At 45.1% G+C, this 12,748-nt stretch overlaps 1 protein-coding gene across 10 annotated transcripts in view; it reads right to left on the bottom strand.

Annotated features, from left to right (window-relative positions):
• ppargc1a (peroxisome proliferator-activated receptor gamma, coactivator 1 alpha) overlaps positions 1-12,748 on the bottom strand; it is a 302,778-nt gene that overhangs the window by 18,722 nt on the left and 271,308 nt on the right. The window lies entirely within an intron of this gene.

Genomic DNA, 12,748 nt, shown 5'->3' with positions numbered 1-12,748 from the left:
GTTGGGGCAGGCTGTGGTATGGAGGGGTTTATGGTGTGTGTGTGTGTGTGTGTGTGTGTGGGTGTGTGTGTGTGTGGGTGGGGGGGTGGGGGGGGATAAAAGGAAACAATGCGCAGAAGTTCGCTCTTCTCTCTCTTCAGCCCACAGCTTCGAGAGTCGTCGCTTGCCGACAAGATGTTTGCGAGCGGCCCTCAGATAAGGAGAAATTACAACTCGCCAAAGCTAAATAAATCTGATTTATTTAAAATTGCTGGTGTGACAGGCTGACATTCACAATGGGAGGGAACTCAGCTTCAACACTTTGCTATAAATAAAGCTTGTTTTTGCTACTCAGACCCCTTTTTTGAAGTGCAGGAGAAGTTGTGCGCTCGCAGCTTATAAATGTGTGAGGAGTAAAGACAGAGAGATGAATGTATGGAGAAGGCCTTGAGATGGGGAGGGTGAGGTGTGAGCTGCCAGCTATTGACCGGGGATAATAACGGCATGCGTGTCGGGAAAAAAAAGACAGAAAAACAAAGAAAAAGGAGAACGTATATAGATCAATGTTAAGACTGAGAGTAATGCAGCTCACTTGACAAAGGGGAGCGTGTGAGTCCATGTGAGGAACGACTGTGTCTTTTCTCTCGCTCGCTCTCTTTTGCATTGACAAGTGACGACAGGAACTTAAGGTTCCAAGGCCATAAAAACCCCACGGGGCTTCGGGACAGCAGAGAGATAAACAGCCTCATCACCGTGGGACGTTCTGTGGCCAGCCCAACAAGAGCAAATCCCTTCAAGCACACGATAGGATTCACGTGGCTCGGCGATGGCACACGGCCATCATTACGCCTCTCAGATATCCACGCTGTTCCTCAGAAAAATCCCACATGCGCACGCTTCTATCTACCCTCACTTATTTAACACAATTACACACACAGCATGGACGCCGCTGTTTTGGATCTGCCGCCGAGATAGCGGCCATTTTAATGCCTCAACCCCCACCCTCCCCTCCTCCAATTTTCATTTACAGATGACACAGATATCTTGGACGTTCACTTAGCTAGCTAACAGTGAGGAAAACGTTAATCTGATGTTTATTGAGTAGATTTTCTCCTAACAACACGAACACTCAGTCATTATTAAAAAATGATAAAGGGGACATATTTCACAGAGATAACGCGGCGTAGGCTGGGGCTGTGCTGCATTGGCAAGCACATGCTTTGCAGGAAATTGCTCTGTATGAGGTGGCGTGCTGTTTAATTACTTTCAAGAAGCTTCAAAATCCACTGTGCTGGAACCCCCGCTCTATTGAAATGCTCACCGTTTTCCAGCATCCCAAGTTATTACCTGAGCACTAAGCGGATAGGTATTAACTGCTGATAAAGCCGGAGCCTTGGCTTAACCCAAACGCACATCCTAGCATGAGAAATTAAAATTTAGGAGCAATTTCAGATGATCAAAACCGAGTCTTTAATGAACTGGCCTTCTGGTTAGGCACTCATTAACCATTCAATCAATGCTCCGTTTAAGGCGTGGCTTTATTTGCCTCGCAAGAGCGACTTTAAACCAATAAATCTATATTGGGAAGAAAGTGCATTACATTAAATGTTGGGAGAGCTGTGCAGGCTTTGTTATGTCATGGTTTGAAAGGGATTGGGGCATTTCTGCAGACTCAAATGTAGTCCTGTTTAAAAAAAACACACACATACACACACAAAAAATCCTCCACCAATTGGCAGACTCCCACAGGCGCACTGTATCCCCAAAGATAACCCAGAAGGGACTCTCGTATTCTGTAAGAGACACTTGTGAAAACCCTGAGTCGTGACGATCATGCAACAGCCACTGCTGCGGCTCTAGTGGAGGCACTCATAGGCCAAGTGGGGATTTGAGAAACTGGGGTAAAGAGCAAACCTCTGCTCTGGAGAGAGAGAGAGGATGATCTAATGCCTCTGTCCACGAGGACGAGCTTTTCCACGCCAGCTTAAAGACCACACCTGGTGCACCAGAGTCAATCTACTGGCAGCGACTCTCTGGCCACTTGTTTATTTATAAACAAAGTCTCCATGTGGGTGGACCTCAGAAGCTATGGCACCCAAAGGGGGTAACACCAGCACAACCTAGCACCTCGCTGACGGCCTGCGTCCGCTTATATTGATTACTACAGCAGCTGCTGAGAGGGAAAAGAGGACAGAAAGAACAAAGAGAGGAGAGAAAAATTGTCTCGGCGGGAGCACTTTCTCGTCCATCCCGCTTAATGGACCTCACCGAATTAAAGAGATCTTAACAATCCTGGGCTAATTGTGGGATCACAATATATTAACCCCACTCCAATTCTAAAGGGTGCCGTTTTGCAGCAGTTTTATTCCAAATGCTTCAATTAGCCATAAAACATGCTGGCAAGTGCTGGCAGAGCTTCTCTTTACCCCCCGCTCCTCCTTCACCCCAGCCTCCCCCACGCTGGAGCAAAGAAAGCCAACTTCAGTTGTTCATTATTAGGTGAGGCCCTTTTGTTATCAGACAGGCTGTCTTTGAGATTGTCCTTGCCTTTAACTCTTTTATTGAGTTCTACAGCACAGCATTATGTTCCAGGAGATACTATTCACACGGGCTGATAACGGAAGGTGAAGGTGCTGCTTTAGACAAACACTCGCTCCTGCACGCCGGGGCAAATAGCCAAATTAAAATCTGCTAATTGCTTCCCGAGGATTCCACGCTTCTTAGCGAATTTGCCAGCGATCAAATTTTAACGGGGGCAATGGATGATTTACACGTTTAAGAAGAACCTAAAAGTGTTTTGAAAGTGCCAGAATGACAAACCTGGTGGCTGAGTAACATCGGGACGGGGTTTAGACGGGCTAAACAGCCCCTCCGCAATCTTAAATTGAGAAGCAGAACACGTGACAGACACTCTGGGTGCGCGAAGATAAAATATCTCCCATAAAATGGGTCATCTAGTATTTAAAGTGCTGTTTATTCTCGCTGCCTCTTCCTGCTCTTTCTTTCTGTAAATACAAGCACGCCAACCAGTTAGCGCAGACAGAAAACGTGCTTAATAAATTGGCCACAAAATTGGGTGGTAGGGTTAAAGCTACGCCCTGACAATTTAATTGCTTTGCTCCATCTCCATCTTTGTTCTCCCCACCACCTCCAACTCTGCTCCCTTCTCTGTCAGATTTCAAAAGCGTTCCCTTGGATGAGGTTAAGCTTGACACGGGCCAGACCTAATCATGGCACAATCAGAAACTGAAGGGTGTGTGTGTGTGCAGCATGTGGGGTTGTGGTATCAAGTCATCACATCTTGACTCTGCCAAGAGAAGCAGCCTTGGATTTGATAAACAAATAATGTCATTCTGTGTTATTACCCCCGGCCCCCAGATTTCAGAGGAAATAAATCAAAGTCAGGCTTGCCGTTAAGGCGTTAGTCAGGCCTGACACGTCGGCTGGTCACACAGGCACAACATATGGCAGCGGGGAAGGAGAGAGAAAGGAGAGGCAGGGAGGGTGAGGTACAACACGGCGCGCGGTGGAGAGACAAATCATGGCAGCCACCAGAGACGTCTGGTCATTTAGCATGAGCTTACTGAGATGGAGAGAGGGTGATTATGGCCTATACGGAGCGATGAAACCATACATAACACTGTTAAGTTCCTGTGAGTGTGTGTGCGCGCGTGGCCGTCTGCGCGAGCGAGGCGGCGGTGGCACACAGTCTGATGGTGTTCCAAATCATAAAACTAAATGTTAAACCTCAATTGTGGTCAGGGCTGTGAATGTTTCACGACATGTAGCTGTGAACTGAACACTCATCTCATTTTCCATGTGACTACAAAGTCAACAGAGCATCTCGTTATTTAGAAACCATTTCCAAAGCAAATGATCCTATGAAGTAGATATGGTGGCTCTACGTGTTCTGGACACACACCCAAAAAGAAAATAAAAAAAATCATAGTACTGGTAGTATAAAATCTTTTGCTTTCTAAATGGAGACAAGCTTGTCCAGCCCCGGCACCAGGCAGCTGATTTTAGCCTTCCCCGTCCTACTTAGCTGTATTTCCATAACTGGTCTGGATAATCCTTTTTTATCGGGCACAAAGTCACTATTTTCCATTTAAACAAAAACGGCATCTCTGTAAATGAGACAGTGATGTCACAGGAGTCGACTGCTTAGATGCCAGATGCCTATCCGGGTTTAGAAGGCTACGTGAGTTATAAATCAGCGAGGAAACGGTTCGAGCCATCAATAAGGAACAGGATGTGTGTGCGCGCGCGGAGTTGATGCATCTCCGGGGAACCATTTGAGACTGTTACAGCACTATCAGATGAGTTGATGGGGGAATGAGAGAGGAAAAAGGGAAAGTGAAAAGAGGGGATATCTTTCTCTGCGTTTGTGTGTGTGTGAGACAGAGTGAGCCGAAGAGAGAAAGAGAACTCTTGTTACACTTTTTGACACAGGCCAGATCCGATTGTGACACCTACCCAAGGGATGTTAGCAGTGCTGTTCTTTCTGGTTCTGTGACGGGGGAAAAAAATCCTTTGACGGGTAACCTTGCTGCTCAAACTCACCACCTGAACTCTGTCACACATCTGCTGAGATCAGCTGTCACATGCCTTCAGACCCGTCAAGCCCTTTCTGTCTAACTTTGGGTCACGCGGTCTCGGGGTTTGTGCCTTTTCGCAGAAGCACACGTGACCCGGAAAGATTTGCAATCTTGCAAAAAAAAAAAAAAAAAAAAGCATCTCTAGAGACAATGCAAACTGCCGTCGAAACACATTATTTATGACACAACCGTAAAATAATCCAGTAACCTCTATCTAAACACGTCGTAAAACGCACGCACGCACGTCTACATATCACACATTCTCGCACAGCTAACCAAATAACAGCTCGCAGGAGGCTCCGGTCTGTCCCGGTACAGCCTCCCCATCTACAGTCCTGCCCCAAGCTGCTGTTGTTTTCCTTCTACAGCCATCCAACAGATGGTCCAAGCAACCGTTTGCTAACACCACCAAATCACACACCATCATAATGATTGGACACTCTTTTGTTTTGGCAGCTACCTCCCAATCGGCTTGGCATGTGGAAACACTGATTGCTGTGATTGCTCTGACTGTGCCTTGCTCTGACAGCCACAGCAGGAGGGAGAGCAAAACAGAGATTTGGAGCTTCAAATAAGGAATATTCAGCTAGATGCAGAGATGTGATGAGGAATGGTGCTTCTCTCTGCTTTTTTCCCCCCTTCTCTTCCTAATGGCATGCAAATAGCTATTTGCTTAAGTCAGCAGCTCTGAATGTGCACTACTAAGCAAGGGGCCTTTGAACCTACTGTTACACTGCTGATAATGTGTTGGAGGAACACAGGGAGGGGGGACAGAGTGAGCGCAGAGAGGGGCAGAAAAAAAAGAAGCAGACACAGTGTTTCCACTGTCCATCTTGCCGCTACATTTCCTGGCTGGAATGCAAATCTGTCATCGGCTGTCAAGTGCAGCTATTCATAAAACAATTACATACAAAGAGAATGCAGGCCACTTCAGTTCTGACATTTACACAGATTTGAGAACGAACCAGAGTTTGTTGTTTTTTTTCCCAAAGAAGACTCAATGTTATTATCCTCCGCTGACACCACCTTTAGACACACACGCACACACGCGCACCTTCACAATGCAGCTCCCTGACCTTTCGGGCCCTGCCGAGCCCATCGAGAGTTCGTGGCGTTTCATTTGTCATGGTAATGTCTTCCTCGGAAAGACGCCAACCCGAGGAGAACCAGGATGGAGTGGACAAGATATAGTCGTCTGCAGCGTTTTCAAACCACAAGACGCCTCGAGGTGTGCTCCTGTGTCACTATCCCGCTGAGCATCTTTGCGTGCGCGTGTTTGTACACACGACAGGGGACCCTATATCGGAAATTTATGGTAATTGAAAAAGGCCCAATCTTTCGGGAGGGGAAAAATGCAGTCAATTTGATTCCGCAGCGCAAAAAAAGGTCACCCTATTCAATTTGCACTCAATGCCATATGTGGCACGACAGGGAAACACCTGAAAGCAAACGATCTTATCGTGGCCTCGCAGGCTTCGCCACTTAACCGCCGCATAAAGCTATTTGCTGATTACTAAATAAACGCATTATCTTTCACTTTGATTTTTGCTTGTGCGCGCAAGCCGGCGCCTCGTCGCTTTTGGATTCAGGTAGAAAGCTGCCACAGCGGCGTGTGCGCCTCTTATCCGTGTCGTGACTTTGCGAGCGTGTTATCTGAGTGTTTCTTTCTTCTTCTTCTTCTTTTTTTTTTTTTGGCCTCGCACACTTTCCACTGCCGTGTGTGTGCGGGCTGCACGTCTGGTCGAGCATGTAGGGCTGCACGAGCTCTCGCATGTTGGGTGAGCGGTAACAATGCGGGGGTGCGCCCATCTTTACAAGCAAAGAAATGAAGAAAACATCAAAGGAACGGTGCACATAAGTCGATACAATCCCAACCCATCGATGTGAGGCAGGGATACGATGAGAAAGGATGAGGGGTTGGGAATGTGTGGGGGCATGAAAGCTCTCACGGTCTTTCTTTGTAGCTGCCAGCGCCGAATTCTGAGCTGAATTTCATCTTAATCTGGGATCTATTCTCTGTGGAATACTGATCATGTTGCCTTTTTGAATGGATAGGCTTTACATTTACATTTAGCCGAGCAGACCCGACACACCTGCACCCACTAGTAGAGTGCGTAACGTCTGCCAAACACAGAATGATCAATGGTCGTTGACCACTTGATGACAAGCGTCCAACACTCGAAATCCCTTCCCTATCTGCCCATCAAGTTATTATACAACAAAGCCCACAGCAATATGAAAAGAGGTTTGGCAAGCCAGTGTGTAGCCTGAAAATGGGTTTCTGGAAAGAGCTGATCAACAAGCAGACAATTTTAGAGCCGTTGACTTCCTGATGTCAACAGCACTATCATGGCAGACACATCCAGCAGATATATCCCAAATACACCACTTCACAAATTCACAAAACACATATTTTACAGTTAAATGGAGTCTGTTTTCAATGTGTTTGTGCCAAGTAATAATAATGCTTACACGTACATCGTAATTTTGAATTGAACACCTGCAACCCATAACCCCCATTCTTTTGGAGACACCCAGCCTGTTTCTACATCCATCTCTGACACAGCTAACCCCCCCGCGACTGACGTCTCCTTCTTAAGTCTCAGTCTAATCCAAATGACATTTTAATACGCTCAATTTTTGCTTTTCAAAAAGTCAAACAAAAAGCGGCGTTTTTCCCTCCGCGCTGACAAAATGTCTGCAAAAGCATCAGCTCCTACTGCAGCTACTGATTGGGCAGCAAGTGAGTCATCCAAGCATCGAGTCACTCATGCATCTGCAGAGCCTCCGAGAGCCTCTTGAACTATTTGAGGCCTGTGCAGACTTAAATGCTTCAGGAATAAGCTGGAGCTATGAGCATGCAGTGCACATAATAAAGCTCCTTTCAAATGGGGAGGGGTTTTTTTTACTCTTTTTTTTCTCTTTTCCTCCAGCTTTTACAAACTGAGTCTCAAACAAGGGAAAACCTTCACATGTACAGTGCAAGACTGCAATAAGACACGGACAAATGCATTTACCTAAACTGTATACCAGCAACAACAAAATAGACGTTTATCAAAGAGCACTTTCTCTCATAAACACGGAAACTTGCTTTTATTTCATTACTAACCTGTCGTGCAAGTTCGTGTGTAAGTCGTGTTACAACCAGCAGAGCCTGACAGAATATGGCAGACTAACGGGGTAGAAGACTTCTACAACTGCTGGGTTTACCAGCATAAAAATATAAGCAGGCCTTTGCTGAAGACGGGCAGCAGCGTTTTGTCCAAAACTGACAGCGTTTCACCCCAAATCGAGGCGCGCACTGATTGAAGACTTGTCTCCATGCTGTTCCCCTCTTTCTCAGCATTTCTATATATATTTTTCCCCCATTCCACTCTGTTATTTTATATTGCTTTCTCATTACTGGCTAGTGCTTTCTCTCTTACCTTTGCTCATCTCTCCCTATCAGTCTGATCAGCTCATTTTATCTCTTTGCCCAGGAGGAGCCTGCACTTCCCGCCTTTGTTGCATTAGAGAAAGAGTATAAAAGCATTCCAGGAATCCCTGTTTATATATCTTCCTTCCACTCTAAAGTGTACACTGTTAAATAATACAAGGAAAGTTGGCCTTATCGCGCGGCATCAGCGTGACATGTTGCTGTGTGAGTGAGAGTATAAGTCGGTGGGTGGGGGGGGGGGGATTATTGGCTTAGTGTTTTGGCCAGGTTAAAGTGAAACAGCCCTGAAAGGCTCTTAGTGAAGATTACCCCACGTACTAAAAATAGTCATTTTCACCCAGTGCACACACACGCACACAGACACAGACACAGAGACAGGAAGCAAGTGTCTAACGTGATGTGTCTGGCCAGAAAAAAAAACCCCACTATCTGATCTTAGCATTGGGCGTCTCAATTCCACAAAGACACAAACACACACATGCACACACTGAAGGCTCCGCTCTGATGAGAGAGATGGGTATCCACTTGGGGCATGGGATCAGCTGGGGCAGGAACACCAAACCATGCCTCAATCAGCAGCAGTGGCCCAGTGGGAATATGTGTTGAGTGTGTGTGAGAGAGAGATGAGGGAAGGGGGGACTAGACAGGGAAGCCAAGCAGCCACCACCAGACCCAAAGATGTTCCCTTGCTGTTTTTCCAAACATTCCCTGTGGGGACTTTATTTTGGCTATATTCACCATTCTGCTTACTATCCTTTTATTTTTTTCCCTCCTCCTTTGCTCCCATCTCCCTTCCAGCCTTTCCTTCCAGAAGCGACTGTTGGGGGGCCAGAATATATTTGTTTAGCCACTGCTGTTCCAACTTGCCATGAGCCAGGGACAAATGCCTTGCCTTGGGAGTGAAAAGACAGAGAGCGGGAGAGAGGCGGAAAAGGGAGCCTACAGTGTTATGGGGCAGGCGGGTTGAGAGCTCTTGTTGTGGAGTGGATCTGACAGATGCTCCGAGATGACACAGGCTTGGACAACCCATGTCGGCATCTCTCTCTACTATACATCTGAGCCTATTTGTCTGCGCTCCCTCTCATTTATGTGTCTTGAAATGGAGCAGCACAGCAGAGCTGCGGGCCCGAAAGCCGCAGCTTGCCTTCAGCTCGACAGTGATGGAGGATTTCTTCCAGCAGACAGTGCAAACAATGTCTCGGCACAGTAAAACTGAAGGGAACTCGAGATGAGGAAAGTATGGTGTATTCTAATAAGACTCACTTGAGAAAATCATATTATACAGAGGAATATGATAATTCATACACCCTTTGCTGGAGCAGTGAACTGATGCGGGTGGTGTACTCTCAAATGTCAGCATAAATTTGCAAAATAAACGCAACCGGCATTCAGCAGGGAGTAGGAACAGGGACAATAAGGGTCTCTGCTGTGTGTGTGTGTGTGTATATGTGTGTGTGTGGGCGTGACAATTCCTCTCAGAGGGTCTATGGCTTTTTGTGCTTGTTCCTGTTTCAGCTCACAGGAGCTATAACGCCAACAAGTGTGTGAGCTAATCTGTGCTTACACAAGTAGGCAGGGCTGCTTGAGGAAAACATTTCATCACAGCATGTTTTATCAAAGCCTTCTAAAGATGACCCAATCAATCTAATCTGCCTTTACTTAAGAATAAGCGCCTGAGCATCTGTCCAATAAGGCAAAAACAAAACAAGACAAAGCACCATAATGCCTTTTGAAGGCGAGTGCCATCACATACACACACACACATTCTGAACACACAGCATCCTGTTGGAGTAATATAAAGAGCTTTCATATGTGACACGGACCACATGCATGCTCTCACAGCACGTCTCTGTATGATATCTGAATAATGCTTTAAGCCTCGGCTTCTTATTTTACTACATACTAAGCCCATAACATTTTACTTCCAATCCAGGGGCTTTCGTTCGGGCTGGCACAAGCCCAAGGCCCTCCTGGTCTATACGTTTTCACCATCCATCTGTCCCCATGCCTCTGCATCTGTCCTGTCATTTGCTGCTCTTTCCTCTTTGTTTCACTCTTTATCTCACCCTTGTCCTGTCTTTCCACCTGTCCATCTATCATAAGCGCATCTCACACGTATCGAGGTATAGGCAGCCCTGACATGCCAAAAGTTGCACTCGGAGCCAGTTTTCTTTCATAATAGCGCAGGCTGACTCGCAGCAGAGAACAGCTGTAAATGCCTTCCCATGCATACATGTGATGTGACCGTCCCACGTCCCTGAGGGACCGCCGCTAGGACGTCCACAGTGGAATTTGAATTAAGCCCAGACCAGTGTGACACATTTCCATCACTCAAATGGTCGACACGAAATCTGAGTAGAGACCTGTGGTTCCAAAGACACTGGGTCACACTTCTATGCTGTTATCTTTGGCAGTACATTGGGAACTTATTGGAGTAACTACCCCTCAACAACTGCAGCCCAAAATAGACCGTGGACTTTCACAGTCGGCCCGTTTTGAAGAGGTGTCAAACAAGCCGGGCCAGGAGCAATAGCTTTTATGTGTGTGTGTGTGTGTGTGTGTGTGTGTGTGTGTGTTACAGAGGGGAGGTGGGGGTCTATCATTCTCTACATTGGTGTCAGGGACAGTTGGGACAGTGGCAGGGAAAGGAGCAAAAGGCCAGCCAGGGGACAGCTTGTGATCTAATACCAAGCACTGCTTCCAGAACAGAACGCATATACACACAGAAACAGACACAGACAAAGTATTTTTACACACACATGCTGCTTAAAAAGTGTGCAAACACTTCCCATCGACCCCTTAATAAGAAAATAAAGACCTTCAAAGGGATGCACTCTTTTTATGCAACCAACCCAGTAAAAGCCACATATCACTTTTAACTCTTTACCCCTTGAAAGCCAACTATGAGGAACCATTGAAGGTCTGTTCTGAACTGAGCGGTTTCTGTCATGTTTTAGGCCTGCTTATAGAACAAAATGACTGCGTGTGCATCAGAGGGTGGTCTCTGGCTATGCAGCTACCCTTTGAAAAACCTGGAAACTATTCTAATGGTCGTCAAACCAAGTCTTGATTGATATACACGAATGAGTCAAAGCATGTCATTAATGGTACAGGGAAGGTCTTCAAATGTGGTGTTATGGTGGAAAGAGTTAGCATGGCACTAGCCTGAAATGCACAGAGTCACATTAAAAGACAGGCATGCACATAGGAGGCCTGTTAGTGGTGATGACAACAGCAATGGCGACTGTTCAAATGCCACTTTTTGTTCTTGTTGTTTTTTTGTTTCTTTGCACACCCTAGCTTGGGCTTCTTTAGATTCTCCAGATAAAGCTGTGTAAAAGTGACCCACTGTATTTGTAAAAGAAGGACCGCCATCACTTTAACCTCTTGCTGTACTCGAACCTACTTTAAGCTGGCGACGTTACCCACTCCCTGCGTGAAAATGGCCCAATGATTTCCATGATGCAATACTTCCTGTCCCAACTGTCAAGTCAGACCCTGTTTACTCATTTGCTACTGTACTGCGTCGCATTAAAATGCAACCAGAACTAGAAAAATTTGCATTTCCTGCGAAAATGCAGTGTGGATGCTTTAAAGCTGAAGCTGTATGCAAAAAGTAGCTGAAAAAGCTGAAAAGTTGCAGAAATTGTAAAAACTTTGCAGAAGCAAAGGAACTTTGCTAAAATGGAATAACTTAGCAGAACTGCAATATCTTAGAGGAAACATAATACTTGGCAGAAATATAATAGCATAGCAGAACTTAGCAGAAATATTGTAACTTACCAGAAACATAACTTCTCAAAAATACAAGAATTTAGGAGAAATAGTATAAGATAACAGAAAGAATATATTTAGACAAAAATACTTAAGCATTACAGAAACACTATGATTTAGAAAAATAGTACAACATAGCAGAAATACTGTGATTTACCAGAGACACTGTGATGAACTATGAATATTGTAATTTTAAATTAAGACTATGTTTTAGCACAAATATTATAATTTGGCAGAAATACTATGATACAGCACAAATACTCTGGTTTAGCACAAATATTATAACATAGCAGAAATACAATTATATAGCAGAAATGCTATATTTAGAAAGAAAAATATAATATAGTAGAAATAGTATGATTGAGCAGAAATACTACAATATAGCATAATAACAATGATTTAGCAGAAATACTATGATTGAGCAGAAGTACTAAGATGTAGTAAAAGTACTTTGATTTAACAGAAATACAATTATGGAGGAGTAATACTTTAAAATGGGAGAAATATTGATACACACACACACATACACAGAGCCTAAAGGTAAGAGTATTTGTGCCATGGAGTGTTAAGAATGTGAGGTCCATATTAGAAAAGCTGGTAAAATCATAAAAGTTTGCAGAATTGTAATAAATGATGAATATGAATTACTGGTCTGTGACAGTGTATTAATTTGTAGGGAAAAAAACATGTTGACCAAGGTGGAATCGAACCCACGATCTTTGGCTTGCAGACTCGTGTCATTACCAACTGTGCCACTGGGAAAGAGAGGAGCCGTTTTGAAAAACAGGGTGATGAGCAGTCAGAATTAGATCCCGGTGAGAGGCGAAAAACGCAGTTTTTTGGAGTTACAAAACGTTGTGTAACTCAAAAACTAGGTGGACTAGAGGCATAATTCTTGTACTGGGTGAATCAGCGGACTTTGGTGTACTTTGACTGCGATTTTCATTGCTCTTTGTACAAC

The sequence above is a fragment of the Astatotilapia calliptera genome, chromosome 3 (genome assembly GCF_900246225.1).
Source record: "Astatotilapia calliptera chromosome 3, fAstCal1.2, whole genome shotgun sequence".
Taxonomy (NCBI): Eukaryota; Metazoa; Chordata; class Actinopteri; order Cichliformes; family Cichlidae; genus Astatotilapia; species Astatotilapia calliptera.
The sequence above is the reverse complement of the archived record's forward strand: the minus strand, read 5'-3'. Positions and strand labels throughout refer to the sequence as shown.